Genomic DNA, 9609 nt, shown 5'->3' with positions numbered 1-9609 from the left:
ATGAGAATAAAGAAAAAGGAAAGGTTCATCCTACAACTGAGGGGCTTCCTAGGCTGATAAACCTGAACCCTAAAGAGGAGGCTTGAAGGACGCTACAAGAGGTCGGGAAGGGTTTGAGGGGATCTGGCTGTTTCCCTCTCTGGTGAAGCCGGTGCAGGTGGCTGTCACTGTCAGAATAGGAGTGCTGCATGGAAAGAAATGCTGGAGGCATTCCGGACAGATTTCTTGCCTGTGAGGATGAGCCAGTCAACCCCCATTTCCCTTCCACACTACTCAGCCTGGGCAACCTGTATTATTCATTTAACACAAGTTAACTAAGCACCAGCTTAGGCCAGGAACTGCTCCTGGCATTGGGGATATGAGGCTGAATAAAGCAAAGTCCCTGCCATCCCCAGGCTCACATTTAAATGGCAGGGAGTGCCACCAAGAAGAGTTAGGAGGAAAGCTTTGCCACTGCTACGGACGAAAGTTTTCTCTGCATTCGATATCTGGGTCCTGGAGGTTATCGTCAATGAAATATTCAATCCAATCTCTTCCAGTACCTGCCTCCCCTCTAATAGCAGTGGAGCCTGAAAGGCTACAAAATCATGCATGTCACTGGAAAACATGGCTAAAGTTGCCACTTTCTGGAGTCAGTCCTTACGAAGAACATGCACTTCCATACTATTCTAGCAAAGGGATATGTAGCACTAGTCTGGTCTTTAAGCTTACTGTGGTCTGACTCTACCCCTGGCTACAGCCTGACCTACAACCTAAGCCTTCCTGATCCCCCTAATTGTGTCATTTACCCTAGATCCATATTGTGGTCAGCAGAGGCACTGGATGAAGGGATGAGGGCTCAGTGCTACCTTCTCCCACCATGAGGACAGCAGAGTGGTGCTCAGGACTGGCCACCTCTCAGGGAAGGATGTTGCTTCTGCAGGAAGGAGATTCTTCACAGTCAGTCCTCCCAGCCCCATCCCTATGTCTGAGAGGCTGCAGGGGACTTGAGGCCAATTTATGCTTTGATTATTTATGCTAATTTTTGCCTAAACTTAACAGAGTGAGAAGTTATTGATTATATTTCTCACCATAGTAGAGATGGTAGAGGCTGAGGATGGGCGCCAATGGAATGATATTCTTGCTCAGAGCCTGGCAAGCAGCCCACTGCTCGGGACACTTGGGGTGACTGTTTGCTTTGCAACTCTTTGCTTCTGCTCCTAAGAGATATTCTTTTGTTTCTTTTTTTTCATTTTTTCTTCAAGAGAGGAAATAAGCTGGGAAGCAGGACATTGAACAAATTTGGAAGATCCACTAGGGTGGAAAACTCTCAGAGTGGGACAGAGATTAGTTTAATGGTAAGTTAAACGCTATTTTATCCTCTCCACCCCCCAATCCCCCCTTTCCAATTTCCGTGGTTTAGATCAATGAAACTTCATTTTTCATTTACTCAACATCCAATGTGAATGTACCTGGTTGGGCTGCTCTCATGGACAGAGTTCCATGGGACAAGGACAACTCAGGGATCTAAACTCCTTCTAATGTGTGGCTTTACTGTTTCTTAGAGTCTAGGAATTCTCCAGGGCCCTGGAATCCTCCCTTTAGATTGCCTACATTCAAAGGCCCAAAGAACAAAGGGGGAGTGTGAAGAATTACATAAACATTTTAGGCGGCAAGCACAACCCCCCTGTCCACGTCCATACCCCCACTTAGATGCAAGGGGGAAACATGGTTCAGCCAAGTGCCCAGGAAAAAAAGGGATTAGATTTGATGGCCATGCAGCCTGTGCATGCTACAGGAGAGCAAAAGTCCCAGGACGACTTGACTTGGGCATTAGTTAGGCAATGCCTGATGGGTGGATTGTGAGAAGAACATATAAATAGGCTGCTCTGAACTTCCAACTAACACTCTACCCAGGCCCAGTGGACACCATTCAGATCAGGCTCAACATGCGTATTTCCAGCAGGTAACAATGACAATTCCAACTCACTCAGCTCCGGGAATGCAAAAGGAGAATTCAGGCGGGCAGTGGAGACTGAGCTAGCATTGCTTTAACCTTCAAGGAGAGTAAGCAATCCCTCTCTAGAATTCACCAGTACAGATGGGAATCTCTCACCTTCCTTTATTTGTGCCCAGAATTCCACTCTTATAAATCGTGGTCTTTTAACTCCAAGAACCAGTGTTCTTCATTACATCACAAATTCCTTTAACTCCTAGTAGAGGTGACATACAAGGTTGCTATCTCCTCCAGCCCCAAGATCTGATTATTGTGGGATAGGGAACTGGGATGAGTGGGGAAGATGTTCCATAGGGATAGTCTGTGGTAATGAAAATAAAGATAAGAAAGCTCTAGGGATAAGCCCTGGCTGCTGTGGCTCAGTGGATTGAGCGTTGGCCTGCGAGCCAAGTGTTGCTGGTTCAATTCCCAGTCAGGGCACATGACTAGGTTGCACCTCAGGTCTCCAGTTGGGGGCACGAGTGAGAGGCAACCACACCGTGATGTTTCTCTCCCTCTCTCTCTCCTTTCCCCTCTCTCTAAAAATAAATAAACAAACAAACAAATAAATTATTAAAAAAAAAAAAAGAAAGCTCTAGGGATAAACTTTGTTAACCTGACAAATTCTCTGCCCCCAAATGGAGCAGCAAATGCTAATGAGGGAGATTTCCTAACACGGAATTAAAATAAGTCAGTCAACTCAGAGGAAGTGGCCTGTAATCAACTTGAGAGGCCAGGCAGGGTTGCATGACTCCAATCCCCATTAGGGAGGCTGAGACAACTCCTGCTGGGATGTCCGCCTTCCAGCTCACAAATGAGATGGCCCAAAGCCATTTTCCATTTCCTGGGCCAAGATTCAATCTCTGGAGAAGACAGTGAAGGAAGGAGGATTTACTTTTGAATGATTCCCTGGAGGAATGGAAAGATGGAGGAAGCAAAAAAATTCCAAGTGTCCCAGGAAAAAAAAATTAGGAGGTGAGGCTGGCCTCCCTGACCTTAGTGTTCTTCATGCCTTATACTTGAGATCCTACTAGTTCTCCCTTTCTCTGTCCTCTGTGAGTTCATCACTTAGTCTGCAGAAATCCCATTTACTTCCTCATCTGGGTCCCCTTGCCTTTGATTTATTCCTCTGTAGAGTAGTATTTTGTAATTTTATTGTTTACCTGTGGTATCTGGAGATAGTGACCTTCTTGGGCTTTTCAGTGACTATGGCATTTTGTCTTTTTGTGCTCAGTGGCTAGTGCAGTGCTGACCTCTTGAAGTTGCTCAGTGAATGTTTGTTGAGTCGGTGGATGAATCAACAAATGAAGAAATGAATGAATGAAGGAAAGCATGAAGGACTATGTACCTCTCAGTGTCCCAGAGGGCTAGAGTATATATCTCTGTCCTAGAGCATCAGCCTTTTGCAAGAGCTTACTGGGGATGGCTTTTACACATTCGAGGGAACTTGGTCTGTCTAGGGCAGAAGTGGGTATCTTTCTTGTAGGAGGACTGCTTTTGAGTGACACCAACAGGGAGCTAGATTTGAGGGCTACATGCCCCTGCTCCCAAAGAGGGAATAAGAGAACCCCAATGTCAGAACGTGCCTAACATGTGCTTATAGTTCTTGACATGGTTTGTTGTCTGGGGCCTCAGGTCTTAATGGAAGATGGCCATGGACGCTTCTGATCTGGGAAGAAGGCTGCCCTGGGTCTCTACACCCAAAGCAGAGGAGCAGTGATGACTACCTCAGCTAATATCCTCTGAAATCATATGGTTTCACCAGCTAGCCACCTTGAGAGTGACCTAAATTATGTGAGTAAAGGTCACAACCAGATTTTTTTCCATTTTCTATTTTCAAAACCAGAGGCTAAATGTTCGTATTATAATGACTTCTTTGAATCCCTCCAGAGATCTGTTCTCCGGTGGTTTAGTTAGGATTATAACTTTGTGTAGTGGGTTGGATGGGGGTCCCCCAAAATGTATGTCTATGTGCTCATCTCTGGAACCTATGACTGTTACATTATTTGGAAAAAAGAGTCTCTGCAAATGTATTTAAGTTAAGGATCTAGAGATGAGGAGATGGTCCTGGCTTATCCAGGTGGACCCTGAATTCATTGATAAATATTTTTATGAGTGAGCCAAAGGGAGATGAGACACAGACACGCAGAGGAGAAAGCGACATGACGACAGACAGAAATTGAAGTGATGTGACTACAAGCCAAGGAATGCCAAGGATTGCCAGCAGCCGCCTGAAGCTGGAAGAGGCAAGGAATGGGTTCTTCCCTGGAGCCTTTGGAGGGACATCTTAGATTTTGGACTTCTGGCCTCAGAACTGTAAGGGAATAAATTTGTGTTGTTTTAAGCCACTAGTTTGTGTTAATCTGTTATAGCACCAACAGGGAACTAATATACCTTGGCTGGGATTGCATAGTTGGCACAATGATCTGTCAAAGCATTTCCTTTAGAGTGTCACAAACGGTGTCAAGCTCTTTTTCTGGTTTACACATCAAATATAATGGAGAAGGTAAAGGTATATCACAGCACACACAACTTGATTATGATAGAAAAGTCCTTTGGAACTTGAAGAAATAGTGTCCCTGGTGTATATTCAAATTATGGTAGCTTCCCTGCCCCTTATCCACAGAGGAAATGTCTCAAGCCCTCCAGTGAATGCTTGAAATTGTCACAGCAGCTTCTTTATCAGCAGATGCAGCCTCTTCAGTGATTTTTATATTTTTCAGTCCAAACCTATTCCCGAATCTGTGTAGCCATCCCTTACCTACAGTAAATTGCATGGTGTCACTCATTTCAGGGGACACTTTGCTGAAGTTTTCATATAGGCTTAATGCTTTCTGGCACAGCACGTTGCTGTCAATTAGAACATGGTTTTTGTTCATGTCTTCCACCCACAAATGTAATGCCTTTTCCACCTTAACTAAGCACTTATCGTGCACTGTGGCTGTCACTTGTACAGTAGAAGGTGCGACCACAGAACTAGCACAATTTTCTTGTTCCTTCTTCACAATTTCACAGAGAGAAGATTTGTTCTTACCTTCTGTTGATCTTAGCAACTTTAGCATGTGGTTTGTTTTTAAAAGATTTTATTTATTTATTTTTAGAGAAAGGGGAAAGGAGGGAGAGAGGGAGAGAAACATCAATGTGAGAGAGATGCATCGATCGGTTGCCTCTTGCACACCCTCAGTTGGGGACCTGGCCCGCAACCCAGGCATGTGCCTTGACTAGGAGTCGAACTGGCGACCTTTTGGTTCACAGACCTCCACTCAATCCACTGAGCCACACCAGACAGGACTTTTTTTTTTTTTTTGTCAAAAACTTTCACTTTTTCACTTAAAGGAAGGACTTTACAGCTTTTTTTTGGCATATCCAAATTGCCAACATCATGACTCTTGTACTTCGGGGCCATTATTAAGTAAAACTAAGGTTACTGTAACATAAGCACTGTGATGCTGAACAGCCATGGGATAACCGAGCCGGTGACTAAGTGATTAATGGGCAGGTAGCCTGTACAGCATGGAGATGCTGGACAAAGGATGATTCACATCCTGGGCTGGACAGAGCAGGACTTGCGAGACTTCATCTTGCGCCTCAGAATGGTGCACAATTTAATATTTATGGATTGCTTATTTTTGGAACTTCTCATTTAATATTTTTGGACCACAGTTGACCACAGGTAACAGAAACCTTGGCTAAGGGATGAGTACTGTATCACAGAATGGGAAGGAAAAATTTTCAGTCACAGGCCCAAGGGTTACAGGTATGAGCTGGGAGAGGGAAATTCTGTGAGCTATTTGAAATATCTGCCGCCTGTGTTGTACGCTTACTCTGAAGAAGAAATTGAACAAAGCAGAGTTTATTGTAGAAATAGTAGCACTCATATCTACCAGAAGTAGATGAGAATACCATCTATATTTATAGTTAATTTGCGTTTGATGTTTATGGGTAAGGTGGGATATTGAGTGCTTTTTCCTCCCTGAAACACCCTCATTGACCTAAATTAAGGAACTTTTCTTTGTCTTGGTTTTTCTTCTGTAAAATAAAATTATTTATTTATTTATGTATTTATTTACTACCAGTGTGCCTTCTGTTTATAATACCTACACTTGTCCTTATTAATAAAGGTAGTCAGCTGGGAAGCAGGCCATCTAGCTGTTTGATCTGCTGGGCTGTTTAAGAGGTTAGCCAGAGAAACAGAACCATTGGAGATATGTGTGTGTGTATATAAGTATATATGTATTTAAAGATTTTATTTATTTACTTTTAGAGAGAGGGAAAAGGAGAGAGAAAGCAAGGGAGAGAAACATGACGTACAAAAGAAACAGTGATCAGTTGCCTCTCTCATGACTGGCGACCTGGCCTGCAACCCAGGCATCTGCCCAGACTGGGAATTGAAAGGGCAAACTTTCGGTCCACAGGCCAGCACTCAATCTACTGAGCCACATCAGCCCGGGCTGTGTATATTTATATGTATTTTAATTTAAATTTAAATTTTGAAGAATTGGCTAACTCAATCGTGGAGGATGGCTACTCCAAAACAGGACAGGCTAGAAGTTCAGGTAAAAATTGAAGTTGAAGTCTTGAGTCTGAAATCTTTGGGGCAGGCCAGCAAGCTGGAAACTCAGGCAGGATTTTTATGTTACAGTCTTGAAGTTGAGTTCCTTCTTGTTTGGGAAACTTCAGTTTGTGTTCTTAAGGCCTTCAACTAATTGGATAAAACCCATCCACATTATCGAGGGTACTCTTCTTTATTTAATCACATCTACAAAGACCTTCACAGCCACAGCTAGACTAGTGTTTGATGAAACAATGGGGCACCATAGCTTGGCTTTTCTTCTTTTGCAGGAATGAATTATCACTCAGTAGGTTTTTGTTAGAAATATTTTGGGTATGGCTGTTAGGAGGTTTTGCCCTACTTTTGAGCCTGTTTTGATCTTCAGGTTTACTGTAAAAAGAGGAATCCAGGTCAGTTCAATTGGCTTTTGTCATCTAGGATTTAGCATCTGATGTTCTGAGCAGCATATGTAAAATTGATACAGGTCAGGTAACCCTGGATCATATGTATTCAAAAGAATTCTAAATTCTTCTATGAATATTTGCTGGTTTTGTCTGAGTTTAAGGAAATTCTTAATTATAATTATTAATTCAGCTCTGATCCAAGGTTTGCATTCTACAGTTTTCTGCGTATCTGGCTCATGGAAAGGATCTATCTTTAGAAGCAACTCACATTTAAGAATCTTAGGAGTTGTCGGGAAAGAGTAGGGGCTGGAGAGGGGAAGAGGAGGGTGAAGTCAATGAGGGTATGGAGAGGAAACAGTTGGAAGGATAAGGGGGAAGAGGCAGAGTTGGGGTTTGGGAGCATATATGCCTTTTCTGGTTGGCCCTGAGTTGGAAGCAGGTATACAGAAAATGGAAGTCATTGACTAATTCCTGACCATTCTGGGCTGATTGTTGTAGGCATTTGGCTTTCTGGGCTGGTGGCTATAGATTGTGGGACATAGTTTTATTGTGATATATAGTCTGGCCATTCTATGTTTGTATATTCAGTCTCTGAGGATTTATTGGTGTCTTGCTACAGAAAGTTCACAATCTGAATAAAGAAATAAGATGTATACTCAAGGTCAAGACTGTTTGTGCCTGGGATTAAGGGGTCCCTCTGAGGACAGGCTGAGAGATCAGGCTGTGGATAGAGTGAAGATCAAGTTGTGGGCAGGGTGAGGGTCAGACTCTGGTGGAGTGTACTCAGGCGGAGAGTGCAGGGCTGGGCTGTACTCATGTGAGGGGTTGGGCTGTGGTCAGTTGACTGGTCAGGGTAGTGAAGGAAGAGGGTTGACCAGAGGCTTCTTTCTGAGGGTAGGGTACCAACGAAGGGCTGATTCAGTGATGTAGGCCCCATCTCTGATTTAAGCTCTTCCTGCTTTCTTAACATCTCCTTTGACATTAAGAAAGCTTCCCCAGTTGTACCTGGTACCTTTGGGGGAGTACTTTTAGGTATATTCTAAGGTTGGGAAAAAGTGACGTGGCTTTGATAATAGAGGGTTAGGGAGAAATTACAGCCTGCAGTCTCTCCCTGCTGTGTGAGAAAAGCATCATCACACCTGCACGCAAAGATGCTTTGACAGTCACATCCTCTGACAAGGCAGAACAACCCCTGTGCCATTGTGTTAGGAATGAATATGTTGTGGCTGGAAGGCTGGTAGGGGTGAGGAGATGTCAGGAATGATAAGGGCATTGTTCCCTTCATTGTGCTGTTGAATGCATTTCCTTCTGCTTCAAAGATTGGCTCTAGGAGTAACTATAATCCCAAGTCTTCAGTTATTGCTTATCTAGGGTGATTTCATGGGGGCCAAATGATTCTGCCAACAAAACCTCACTATCTAGCCACAGTGCTGCACTCTTGGGTTGAGCATTGTCTTTCATTTCTTCATTTATTCACTCCACAAATATGTATTACATATGTACATTATTTATTGACCATTTTATTGGTCACTGGGGATAAGATGTTGATAAGATATTGCCTTGGATTTCATGGATCTTATAGTCTATCATATAGATGATAAAAACAAAAGTGCAATGAATCTAGTGCAATGAAGAACACACACAGGGCACTGTGACAGGATCACAGAGGGGGCGGGGCAACATAGGTAGAGAGGTGAGGACAGGCCTCTTTGAGTGGGTGTCATTTCAACTGAGACTGGATTTTTAGAAATACTAGGTCCATGAGGAGTAGACAAACTCACCTCAGGCAGAAGAAAAACATGTAGGAAAGTCTTAGGCTAGGAAGATCTTGGCATTCCTGGCACCAAATGAAGGCTAGTGAGGTTAGAGCATAGAGAATGAGGATTGAGGACATGAGTTGCAGCTCGAGAGGGAGCTGGGGCCACAGATAGATGCAGAAAGGTGTCTGTGTTTAATTTCAAATATTCCACACAATGAAATATTTTCAAGTAAAGTTTTTATTAAAGTATAATATATACAGAGGAAAGTACACAGATCATAGGTAAATAGCTTCCTGAGTTTTCATAAAGTAAATTCACCTATGTAACCATTATCTAGATTAAGAAACAATTGCTTGACTCCTGTCCCATTGGAGACTCCCAGTGGGCATCTGGACCGCCTTAATTGCCTAGACCTGGGCAAGGAGAGTATTGTCCATTATCCAAGTGTGTCCATTTGTAATCACAAGTGTCCTTAAATGGGTATGAGGAAGGCAGAAGAGTTAGAACCAGGATGCTGGCAGAAACATTAGAGTGGCCATTGCTGTTTCTGAAAATGGAAGGTGCCCATAAGCCAAGGGATACAGACAGCCTCTAGAAGCTGAAAAAGGCAAGAAATCCTATTCTTTTCTAGAGCCTTCAGCAGTGAACACAACCCAACTCTGCTGACACTTTGATTTTAACCTAGTGAGACTCGTTTCAGATTTCTGACCTGCAGAACTATAAGATTATAAATTTGTGTTGTTTTAAACCACTAAACTTATTTGTTAGAGCAGTAATAGGAAACAAATATACTAACTATATTAACAACAATAGGACTACTGCGTACGCTTTAAGATTTCTTTTTGGTTCATTTTGTCAAACTATAACTCACTAGGGATGCATGGTCAAAATATTGTTTCTAAGTCATTTGAAATTATT

This window comes from Furipterus horrens, unplaced genomic scaffold (assembly GCF_987537825.1).
Source record: "Furipterus horrens unplaced genomic scaffold, mFurHor1.1.pri manual_scaffold_8, whole genome shotgun sequence".
Taxonomy (NCBI): Eukaryota; Metazoa; Chordata; class Mammalia; order Chiroptera; family Furipteridae; genus Furipterus; species Furipterus horrens.
Note: the sequence above shows the minus strand (reverse complement) of the source record.